This window comes from Callithrix jacchus, chromosome 4 (assembly GCF_049354715.1).
Source record: "Callithrix jacchus isolate 240 chromosome 4, calJac240_pri, whole genome shotgun sequence".
Classification (NCBI taxonomy): Eukaryota; Metazoa; Chordata; class Mammalia; order Primates; family Cebidae; genus Callithrix; species Callithrix jacchus.
Window position 1 is genome coordinate 3,877,238 of NC_133505.1, and position 12,414 is coordinate 3,889,651.

Sequence of the window (12,414 nt, forward strand, 5' to 3'; positions counted from 1 at the left end):
TTGCTGAATCTTCAGAATTCAGCTCTGATTCCAGCACTGACAGGCGTGGATTTCCCACAATATGCCTCATTTTAATGGAAGTCCAAGGAATCAGGAATGGTTCCTGTTTCCATGACACCTAGTATAATGCCCGGCACAAATTTGTAATTATTCATCCTTTTGGAAATACATCTTTTCATTTTTTTAGTTCCAAGCAATATTCGAAGGGTTTGTTTCCTTTGTACACTCTTTTAAACGTGGTCCCAGTGATTATTCATAATCTTCCAGAAACTAAAAATTCTAGCCTAGTAAAGTTAGACAAAAAAAGCCCTTTCATCACCGGGATGGCCGAGTGGTTAAGGCGTTGGACTTAAGATCCATTGGACATGTGTCCGCGTGGGTTCGAGCCCCACTCCCGGTAATTGTTGGCGAGTGTTTTGACGTTTGGAATTTCTGGCGCAGTTGGGAGCTAGGCTGTTTACATAAAAACTAACGTGACAACTCTCTCACTTTGAGTGTAAACACTTCAAATCATAACGAGAGTTACAGTATAATAGTTTGCCCAACACTACTGCTTTTTTTTAAAAAATCTTCAAGGAGATTGCTTCCCTGAGCGTTGTTAAGTAGGAGGCTCCTCCTCCCACAATTCCTATAGCCTAACAGCACACTGCATTCAAATCTTGAATACATCCCTATCACTGTGGGATGTATTCAAGTACAATGTCTCAGCCTATAATCCTAGCACTTTGAGAGGCTGAGGCGGGCGGATCACTTGAGGTCAGGAGTTCAAGACCAGCCTGGCCAACATAGTGAAACCCCGTCTTTACTAATAATACAAAAATTAGCCGGGCATGTTGGCGGGCCCCTATAATCCCAGCTACTTGGGAGGCTGAGGCAAGAGAATCGCTTGAATCCGGGAGGTGGAGGTTAAAGTGAGGTGAGATCGCACCATAGCCTGGGCGACAAGAGCGAGACACCGTCTCAAAAAACAAAAAACAAATTAGCCAGGTGTGGTGACTCATGCCTGTAATCCCAGCTGCTGGGGAGGCTGAGACTTGAGAATCGCCGCAACCCAGGACGGGGAGGTTGCAGTGAACTGAGATCGCACCACTGCAGTCTAGCCTGGAAAACAGAGTGAGACTCTGTCTCAGATTTAAAAAAAAAAAAAAAAAAAAGGATTTGTGGGAAGAAGAGAGCCTAAGCGGATGTTCTACCTAGAGGCCTGAATTCTGCAGGCAATTCAGTTCCAAAAGAAAGCAAGTGTGAAATGTTTTGCAGTTACATTCTTTGGCATTGAGGCAGGCAAAAGTGAATCCCACATACACTCCTTTTTGTTGCCAGAGAGAGGGATTCAGAGAAGCCCAGCTTCACTGAGGTTAAGGCTCTCAATATTCCTTACAAAAGTCAGACTGAAGTAGGAGAAATTATCCCAAATGCTAGCAAGATTGTCGGAGGTAAATCGTCTCTCAGACTAGAAATGTTCAGCTAAGACGTTTTAGGAAAGCATCAATAAGTATACAATGTACTTTTAAATTTAGTCCAAGGAGCAGGAGACAATTGGCCAACCTCCATCAATCTAGAAGAAAGGAAAATGAAAGGAAATGGCCCTCGGTGTGGTTATACCGTCATAAAAGAAAAATATGTTTCTTCAGATTGCTGTACATATCCTTGCATCCGATGGCTGCCACCAATTGAGAGCAGCTGTTTTTAGAATTCTTTCTTACCCTCCACAGTAACAGTGGACCTTCACGTAGTGATTATCACTTTTGCATTACAAGTTTCATGAGAAACTACTGGCTTGTTTTCCTTTTTTTTTTTTTTTATTCTGAGTGTTTCTTTGACTGACTTGCTTTTCAAAGAGGTCATATTGTCTTACATTTCCAACAATTCCTACCGTTTTAAATTCCTGGGAACAATATATTAGAGTCTATATTTCCTCTCATTCTCACCAATGCTTGTTTTCAATTATCTTTTAATTTTTTTTATTTTCTTCTTCTTATTATTATTTATTTGGAGAGGAAGTTTTGCTCTTGTTGCCCAGGCTAGAGGGCAATGGCATGATCTTGGCTCACTGCAACCTCAGCATCTGGGGTTGAAGCGAGTCTCCTGCCACAGCCTATTCAGTAGCTGGGATTACAGGCATGTGCCACCACGCCCGGCTAATTTTGTATTTCTGGTAGAGACCGGATTTCTCCATGTTGGTCAGGCTGGTCTTAAACTCCCGGCCTCAGGTGATCCACTCACCTCTGCCTCCCACGGTACAGGGATTACAAGCATGAGCAACTGTGCCCAGCCGACTAGAGTTTTATTCATTTCTTTACAATCTAATCTCTGTGTTTTTATTTATTTATCTTGTGTTTTTACATTAAATAGGACTTGTAGAACAATATTGAATAAGAGTGGTAAGAGCAAGCCAAAACCCATCGGTATGCTGCATCCAGACCCATCTTACATGCAAGGACACACAATGACTCAAAACGAAGGGATGGAGGAAGATTTACCAACCAAATGGAGAGCAAAAATAAATAAATAAATAAAAAGCAGGAGTTGCAATTCTCGCCTCTGATAAAATAGACTTTAAAGCAACAAAGATCAAAAGAGTCAAAGAAGGACATTACATAATGGTAAAGGGATTAATGCAGCAAGAAGAGCTAACCATCCTAAATATATGCTCACCCAATACAGGAGCACCCAGATACATAAGGCAAGTTCTTAATGACTTATATAGAGACTTAGACTCCCACACAATAATAGTGGGAGACTTTAATACTCCACTGTCAATATTAGACAGATCAACAAGACAGAAAATTAACAAGGATATGCAGGACTTGAACTCAGATCAGGAACAAGTAAACTTAATAAACATTTATAGAACTCTGCCCCCCAAATCCACAGAATATACATTCTTATCAGTACCACATGACACCTACTCTAAAAGTGACTACATAATTGGAAGTAAATCACTCCTCAGCAATTGCACAGCATTTCACAGGTTTAAATGAAATATTGGTTGGCTGTTTGTTTGTTATTTTTCTCCCTTATTCCTTCTTGTCTCCATTGTCAAGCACATTTATTGGCATAAAAGAGGTTTTCAATACCCATTTTTAGACTGCATTCTAGCCTGGGCAATAAAGCAACACTCCCATTCTCTCTTCCTCTTTCTTCCTCTCTTTCATTCTTTTTATTATTTTTTTTTTCTTTCTCTCTCTCTTTCTTTTTCTTTTTCTTTCTTTCTTTTTTTTAAAAAACGACTGAGGCTGGGGACCAGATTGGGTCCTCAAGGCAACAGCTTCAGTCTCACCTCCTCCAGCCATTCCTCTGAGGGGGGCTCTGAGCAAGACAAGCTTGATCATGTTATTTAAAAAAAAAGAGTGGGAAGAGCAGATATTCCTGTCAGACCTTCTCTATCTTGAGAAATCATCCAGTCTTTTACCATTAAGTAGGATATGACATTTCTTTTGCAGATGCTTTTTAACAAGTTGAAGAAGCTCCTCTCTATTCCAGTTTACTATGTTTTATTTAAAATCACAAATGGGTGTTGAATGTTATTGAATGTTTTTCTACATCTGTTGAGATGATCATGTGGTTGAACATTCCAGTCACCAGAATCATGAGGCAAATAAGGCTCTTTTCTTTATAAATCCCCTAGGTTTAGGTATTCCATTATAGTAACACAAAACAGACAAAGACAGGCAGACTATATGAGCTTGTTCCCTGAGGTGGGACATTCTCAGGCATTCTGTCTGCTCCCAGAAGTTGACGTTCTCTAATATTCTGTACCTAATAATACTCTGTTAAAGTAGAAATTTTCATTCTTCTTTCCTTTCTTCATCTCCTGTTAATTTTCTGTTCTCTGGATGAAACCATGTTTGCTGCTACTCGCTAAGTGTTTAAGCTTTCTTTTCTTTAGGGACAGGTAATTCTCTCTGTCAGTGCTGTTCCATTGAAAGGGGCTTTCTCTGATCTCTTGCCCTGCTCCTTTCTTTCTTATGAGCATGGGTTCTACGTCTGTAGACTCAATTAACCAAGGATCAAAAAGATTTGAAAGAAATAAAAACAACAGTGCAACAATAAAAAAAAATACAGTATAGCAACTATGTACATAGCCCTTACATTATATTCAGTATTATAAATAACCTAGAGATGATTTAAAGTATACGGGAAGAAGTGCATAGGGTATTTTATGTAAGAGACGAGCATCAGCCGATTGTGGTATCCTTGGGGGGTCCTGGAACCGGTTCTGGAATAAGGAGGGCCTACTGAGCTTCAAGATTACAAAGAAAAGTCTGCAAAAGTGTCTTCCTCAGTACTTGATCTAGGAGTTCTATAATTTCCTTCTTGGGCTTACACACTCAGACTAAATTTAGCAAGTCATTATAAAATGCTGATTTTTTGCGGAATTTTTCTTACCCTCTTGCAAGGAGGCCTCATTATTGTCTTTTTGCTATGAATGAGCCAGTATTCATTTCCTATTTCTACTTGGAAGCACCAGTTTTTCCAGAGATTTCTGGCGACGTGGTTGTTCTGAGACCTCAGCTCTTTCATGGGTTCAAGGAAAATCATGCATTTCTAGATTATCTAGACTTTTCTTTTTCTTTTCCTTTTTTTTTTGAGGAGTTTCCCTCTTGTCGAAGCTGGAGTGCAATGGCATAATCTCTGCTCACTGCAACCTCTGCCTCCTGGGTTCAATCAATTCTCCTGCCTCAGCTTCCTGAGAGGTTGGGATTACAGGTGCACGCCACTGCATCCAGCTGATTTTTTTGTATTTTTAGTAAAAACAGGGTTTTACCATGTTAGCCAGGCTGGTCTCCAACTCCTGACCTCAGATGATCCACCCCCCTTGCCCTCCCAAAGTGCTGGGATTACAGGCGTGAGCCAGCTCGCCCGGCCTATCTGCACTTTTTCATTGTTAGATTAGGAGCAATATTCTTTCCAACTTTCTACAATCTAGGTGGAGGCTGGCTGACAGAGCAAGACTCCATCTGAGAAAAAAATTGGTTTGAGAGAAGAAAATATGTATTTACTGACAAAAACAAACAAACAAAAAAATTATTTGCAATATGACAGGGTTATGGAGTCTGCTCAAAGGGACTGTGCCCTGGTAAATTAATAGCTCTTTACTGACGTTACCTTGTAAATAACCACAAGAAGGTCTAAGAGTTAACATATAATATCATAGAGTGGGTAATTTTAAGTTTTCTAGTAATATTAGGAAAGTAGGCTGGGCGCAGTGGCTCATGCCTGTAATCCTAGCACGTTGGGAGGCCAAGGCTGGCGGATCACCTGAGGTCAGGAGTTCAAGACCAGCCTGGCCAACATGGAGAAACCCCGTCTCTACAAAAAATACAAAAAAATCAGCCGGCGTGGTGGTGCGTGCCTGTAATCCCAGCTACTCCAGAGGCAGAGACAGGAGAATCACTTGAACCTGGGAGGTGAGGTTGTGGTGAGCTGAGATAGCACCACTGCAGCCTGGGCAACGAGCAAAACTCCATCTCGGGGGGAAAAAAGAAAGTAGAGTTAAACTACTGAAATTGTTTTTAAGAGAAGGGGGCTCGATGTGTTGCTTCCGTTGGTCTCGGACTCCTAGGTTCCCGAAATCCTTTCCACAGCCTCTGGAATAGCTGGGATTACAAGAGTATGTTACCACGCCTAGCTACTTCCAATATGTTTTAACTCCAAATATCATCATTTAAACATGTTATCAATGAAATATGGGATTTCTTTTTTCTCTGTTTCTCTTTTTGTACCATGTTTTTGAAACATGTGTGAGTGGCTGTTACAGACAGTGCTGCTCTAGAATACTCAGGGGAAAAGAAAGTATTTTCTCTTCAAATACAATCTGTAGTTTATTTGGTAGGATGGGGTGGGGGTCCCAATGCACTTATCATATCAAAGGTCAACGTCTTCTTTTCCTTAGTATATTTTCAAGGTTCATTCATATTGTAGCATGCATTAGAATTGCATTTCTGTTTATAATCGAATAAAGCTCTTTATTTGATTTTTTTTTTTTTTGAGTTGTCTTCCCAGAGGTCTCTTTCAGTCAACCCCTTCCTCAGTATCAGCAAAAGAAAGATTAAGAGAACTCAATTTCAAGAGAGAAAATTTTGTTTAAGGGGAAGGTGTTGTCTTTTTCAAAAATATTATTTATTTTGTTAGAGGCGAGGGTCTCACTCTGTTGCCAAGCTGGCCTTTAGTTCCGGGCCTTAATCGATCCTCCTGCCTCAGCCTCCTGAGTATGGTTCCAGGCTCCACCACCACGGCCAGCTTGGTATTGTCTTTCTGTGATAAAGCTGCGGCCACCCAAACAGAACATAACAAAACAATGCGAAGAAATATACACGTTTATAAAAAAACAATCTTGAGAGTAGAAGGGAATTCCCTGGGTTGGCCAGAGTCGAGTGATGTAAGATTGTGAGTTTCACGAAACCCCGGTAGACACTCAACTTTTCGCCTTGTACCGCGGAAGTTCCCTGTTGGGGTAGTTATAAAAAGCAGGCAATAAAAGGAAACGCACGAATACAGTACTATTTACATCACCCAGCTAAAAATTAATAGCCCTCATCAAAGAATCGACGTGGAATCCCTGGGGGCGAGTCCCAGAAAGCTGGGTATGATACTCCCTCTCAGGGATTCTCCAGCGCGCTCAAGTTTGAGCAGCGTTTCTCCGAGCTCCGAATCCTTACGACCATCCCCAACACCTGCCCCCTTTTCACCTGCTCTCAGCCGGAGACAAAGTGGATCCAGCGAGGTTTACGCGCGTGTGGCGTTTGTTAAGTTCCCAGCACCCATCACACAGCGCATCGTCCATCGTCGATACACGTCTGTAAGAGAAACATCGTGTACACCACAAATTCGGGTGTCTTTGGCTTGTGCGTGTTCTTTTCCCAGCGACACCTTGATTTCCTTTGCAAGCTCCTCTACGCTGCCCCAGACGTCGGCGATCAGGTTCAGAAACACCTGGAAAAAAGCCGTCTGTTTTATCAGACAGCGCCCCAGGGATGCCTCTTCCTCACGCCCTCCCCATCTTGTTGCAGGTTTAACGTTAGTCTGGGATCCCTTATCAAATTTCGTTTCTTAGTGTCAGCCTGTAGCGGGGAAGCCTCGGAGGCTCTTCTCGGTGCGATCCTGCGGAGGGACGGGGGTGGAGGCTGAATCGCGTTCGCAGGCGCCGGGCTGGGCATTATCAAGATCGCGGGACTGAGGGCCTAAGGGAGACACTGATGTCCATTCTCCACAGCCGCGCCTTTCTTCATTCAAAGTTTCACCAGGCGATGTCCCTCCTTTTTCGGCCGGGACCTGTGCTCAGAGACAAAGATGGGCAGGAAAGGGTCTGAAGAGTGGAAGCCTGCGCCAGGCGCGGGAAAATCAATGAAGAAATGTCTGGGTAACCACAGGCACATAGAGGAAAAAAAAAAAAGTATGAAAGAAAAAAAATGTATCAGATTTAAAATCTAAATAAAAGTGGCCTGGCGCCGTGGCTCACGCCTGTAAATCCTAACACTTTGGGAAACCGAGGAGGGCGGATAACCTGAGGTAAGGAGTTTGAGACCAGCTGGCTAACATAGCGAAACCCATCTCTACTAAAATACATGCATACATACATACATACAGACATACATACATAAAATAATAAAATAAAATCGCTGGGCGTGGTGGCGCGCGCCTGTAATCCCAGCTACCTAGGAGGCTGAGGCAGGAGAATCGCTGGAACCCTGGAGACGGAGACTGCAGCGAACCGAGACTGAGCCACGTCTCAGTTGGAAAACACACAGGAAAATATTTTTCTTAGGAAAAAAAAAAAAAAAAAAAGACAACAACACAAGTTTGGAGCCAACCAGGACTCGAACCTAAAGGCTTCCGCGCGAAAACCAGGCGCGTTATCCATTGTGCCACTGGCCTTTCGACGCGGCAATCTACAGCCTGGGCGACAGAGCCCAATCAAAAATAAATAAATAAATAAACAAATAAATTAAAATGTGGATCTTTCCCGGTGACTCACGCCTGTAATCCCCGCACTGTGGGAGGAGGCGGGCGGATCATTTCATTTCAGGAGTTCGAGAACAACCTGGCAAACATGGTGAAACCCTGTCTACACTAAAAATAATTTTTTTTTTTTTTGCGAGGGAATTTTGCCCCTCTCGGCTGGGCTGGAGTGCAGCGGAGCGATCTCGGTTCACTGCAACCTTTGCCTCCCAAGTTCAAGCGATTCTCCTGCCTGAGACTCCGAAGTAGCTGGCATTACAGACGCCCGGGCGGGGTTTCACCATGTTGGCCAGGCTGGTCTCAAACTTCTAACCTCAAGTGATCCGCCCGTCTCAGCCTCCCAAAGTGCTGGGATTACAGGCCTAGCCACCGCCCCCCTTCTAAAAAGAGAAAAATTAGCCGGGCACTTCAGCGCTAGCCTGTAGTCCCAGCTATCGGGGAGGCTGAGGCAAGAGAATAGTTTAAACCTGGAAGCGGAGGTTGCAGTGACTCGAGATTGAGCCACTCAGATCTCTGAGCTACAAGAGATCAGGTCTCAAAAGAAAAAAAAAAAAAATGTCGGTCGGCCGGGCGCTGTGGCTCACGCCTGTGATCCTAGAACTTTGGGAGGCCGAGTCAGGCGGATCACAAGGTCAGGAATTTGAGACCAGCCTGGCCAGTAAAGTAAAATCCCGTCTCTACTAAAAATACAAAAGTTAGCCGGGCGTGGTGCCTTGCGCTTGTAATCCCATATACTCGGGAGGCTGAAGCAGGAGAATCACTTGAACCTGGGAGGCGGAGGTTGCAGTGAGCTGAGATCGCGCCATTGCACTCCAGCCTGGGCGACAGAGATAATAATAATTTTTAAAAGTCGGTCAGTAGTGGTCAATAGTGTTTTTACATGTGGTTTTTAAAAATTAAGATATAATTAATATAAAATCCAAATTTTGAAAGTGCACAGTTCATTGCTTTTTCGTGTATTCACAGACTTGTGCAACCATCACTATTATCTAATTTCAAACCATTGTCATCACCCCAAATAAACTCTCTACTCATTCCCCTCTTTCTGCAGCCCCTGACAAATATTAACACTTTCCATCTTTACAGATTTGCCAATTCTGGACCTTTTATATAAATGGAATTATACAATATGTAGCTTTTCGTGTCTGGTTTCTTTTTCTTAGTATACTATTTTCTTTTCTTTTTTTAAATAAAGACGGGGTTTCATCACGTTGGTCAGGCTGGTCTTGAACTCCCGACCTCAGGTGATGCGCCCACCTTGGCCTCCAAAGTGATTACAGGCGTGAGCCACCACTCCCGGCCTAGTATAATATTTCCAAGGATGGCCGGGCACGGTGGCTCACGCCTGTAATCCAGCACTTTGGGAGGCTGAGGCGGGCGGATCACAGGGTCAACAGATCGAAACCATCCTGGTCAACATGGTGAAACCCCGTCTCTACTAAAAATATACAAAAAATTAGCTGGGCATGGTGGCGCGTGCCTGTAATCCCAGCTACTCAGGAGGCTGAGGCAGGAGAATTGCCTGAACCCAGGAGGCGGAGGTTGCGGTGAGCCGAGATCGCGCCATTGCACTCCAGCCTGGGTAACAAGAGGGAAACTCCGTCTCAAAAAAAAAAAAAAAAAAAAAAATTCCAAGATTCATTCACTTTGTAGCAAGTATTCTAACTTTCTTTCTTTTTTTCTAAATTTTTCTTTCTTTCTTTTCTTTTCTTTTCTTTGAAACAGTTTCGCTCTATAGCCCAGGCTGGAGTGCAGTGGCATCATCTCAACTCACTGCGACCTCCGCCTCCCGGGTTCAAGCGATTCTCCTGCCTCAGCCTCTGGGGTAGCTGGGATTACAGGCGGGCTTCACCATGTCTGGCTAATTTTTATATTTTTAGCAGAGCCATGTTTTTAGTAGAGCCGTGTTGGCTAGGCTGGTTTCGAACTCCTGACCTCATGTGATCCGCCCCTCCCCGCTCGGCCTCTCAAAGTGCAGAGATGACAGGCGTCAGCCACCGCGCCCGGCCTAGAACTTTATTTCTGTCGTTGACTCTGCGTGTGTGTGTGTGTGTGTGTGTGTGTGTGTGTGTGTGTGTGTGTGTGTTTGGAGTTCTCTTTCCAGAGATCTCTTTCAGCCAACCCCTTTCTCAGTATGTTTGAAAAAAAGACAAGGAGATTTAAGCAATGCAATTTCCAGGCCGGGCGCGGTGGCTCACACCTGTAATCCCAGCACTTTGGGAGGCCAAGGCGGGCGGATCACCTGAGCTCAGGAGTTCGCGACCAGACTGGGCAACACGGTGAAACCCAGTCTCCAGTTAAAAGAAAAAAGAAAAAAACGAATTAGCCGGGCGTGGCGGTACGCGCCTGTAGTTCCAGCAACTCACGAGACTGAAGCAGGAGAATTGCTTGAACCCGGGAGGAGGAGGTTGCGATGAGCCGAGATGGTGCCACTGCACTCCAGCCTGGGCGACAGAGCGAGACTCCGACTCAAAAGGAAGAAAAAAAAAAACAATTTCTGAAGAGACTTGCGGTCTCAAATTTGAGTTTGACACTTAACGCTAAACAGACTTAAAGGTCAGGATTGTGCTGTGCAGCAGTCACCTGCAGAGCGAAGAGCCAGATCAGATGAATTTCCTTCCAAAGGGCTTTAAGAACCTGTTTCTGTCATCAGTTGGAAAACACAGAGGAAAATTTTTTTCTTCAAAAACACAAACAAATTGTAAACGTCGAGCCAGCCAGGAGTCGAACCTAGAATCTTCTGATCCGTAGTCAGACGCGTTATCCATTGCGCCACTGGCCCTTCGACAAGCCCTTCTCCCTTATCTATTCTTCATTAGGATCACCAGGAAAACAGTTGATTTGCACGGCAAACAGGCATACATCGAACGAGGCTGCAAATCCCAGAAAGCACGGCTTTCTTTGCGGTCACGTTAAGTACGTTTCATCCCGTTAAGGTATTTATATTTACAAAGAAATTTTCTACTTTGGAACATCATGTGCGCAATAGAGTTACTGTCGTTCAGTTTTTCATTGATGTGCCCGTTTGTTTTCTTTTTTCTTTCTTTTCTTTTCTTTTTCTTTCTCTTCTTTTCTTCTTTTTTATTGACGCGGAGTCTCGCCCTGTCACCCAGGCTGGAGTGCAATGGTGCGGTCTCGGCTCGCTGAAACCTCCGCCTTCCGGGTTCAAGCGATTCTCCGGCCCCAGCCTCTGGAGTAGCTGGGACTACAGGCGTGCGCCACCACCACCAAAAGAAAAAAAGAAAAAACAAACGGGCACGTAATGAAAAAAGGTGAACGACAGTAACTCTACTGCGTACATGATGTTCTAAACTAGAACATTTCTTTGTAAATATAAATATCTTAAGGGAATACTTATTTAACTTGACCACAAAGAAAATCGTGCTTTCTGGAATTTGCAGTCTTGTTCGATGTATGCCTGTCTAAATTGCAAACCAACGATTTTCGTAATGATCCTAATCAAGACGGATAGTCGGCAGTCCTAAGCGATAGGTTGGTGGTGCAATGCATAATGCGTCTGGTTTTCACTCAGAATACTAGAGGTTCAAATCCTGGCTAGTCCGAAGCTTGTGCTTTTGGCTTTTTTTTTTTTTTTAAGAAAAATATTTCCCTTTGTGTTTTCCAACTGATGACAGAAACAGGGTCTTTTTTTTTTTTTTTTTTTTTTTGAGACGGAGTTTCGCTCTTGTTACCCAGGCTGGAGTGCAATGGCGGGATCTCGGCTCACCGCAACCTCCGCCTCCTGGGTTCAGGCAATTCTCCTGCCTCAGCCTCCCGAGTAGCTGGGATTACAGGCACGCGCCACCATGCCCAGCTAATTTTTTGTATTTTTAGTAGAGACGGGGTTTCACCATGTTGACCAGGATGGTCTGGATCTCTTGACCTCGTGATCCACCCGCCTCGGCCTCCCAAAGTGAGAAACAGGTTCTTAAAGTCCACCACTCCCGGCTAATTTCTGTACTCGTAGAGAGGTAGAGACACGGTTTCACCATGTTGGCCTGCTTGTCTCTGACTTCTGACCTTAGGTGATCCACCTGCCACAGCCTACTGTAGAGCTGGGATTACAAGCATGAGGCACCGCCCCTTTGTTTCTATTGTAGTTGTGAAAGCTTCATTAATTTTTGCAGTCAGCTGGTCTCGAACTTCTAACCTTGTGATTCTCCCTCCTCTGCCTCACAAAATGTTGGGATGACAGGCGTGAGCCACTGCACCCATCCTTTCTTCTGTTCTGTTCATTCATTAAATAATTTCATTTTAAAAATATACTTGTGTTGGATATTGATGCTTAGCTTGGAATAGTGGTCAGAGATCCGAATACTTTAAAATTTTGATATAATGAAAAACGAAATGAAATAAAATACATTCCTGAGGTATACATCGCATGTTTTCTATCTCATTCTCCAAAGAACCATTACAGAGGAAATAATGTCATACTCCGTGCGACAGAAAAAA

The 12,414-nt window shown here is 43.7% G+C and overlaps 2 non-coding genes across 2 annotated transcripts; one reads left to right on the forward strand and one right to left on the reverse strand.

The window, feature by feature from the left end:
- The first annotated feature begins 317 nt into the window (after nucleotides 1–317).
- On the forward strand, nucleotides 318–400 carry TRNAL-UAA (transfer RNA leucine (anticodon UAA)). The gene has a single exon. It is a non-coding gene; the product is annotated as a tRNA-Leu (tRNA).
- A 10,271-nt stretch (nucleotides 401–10,671) lies between these two features.
- On the reverse strand, nucleotides 10,672–10,744 carry TRNAR-ACG (transfer RNA arginine (anticodon ACG)). The gene has a single exon. It is a non-coding gene; the product is annotated as a tRNA-Arg (tRNA).
- Nucleotides 10,745–12,414: the final 1,670 nt, after the last annotated feature.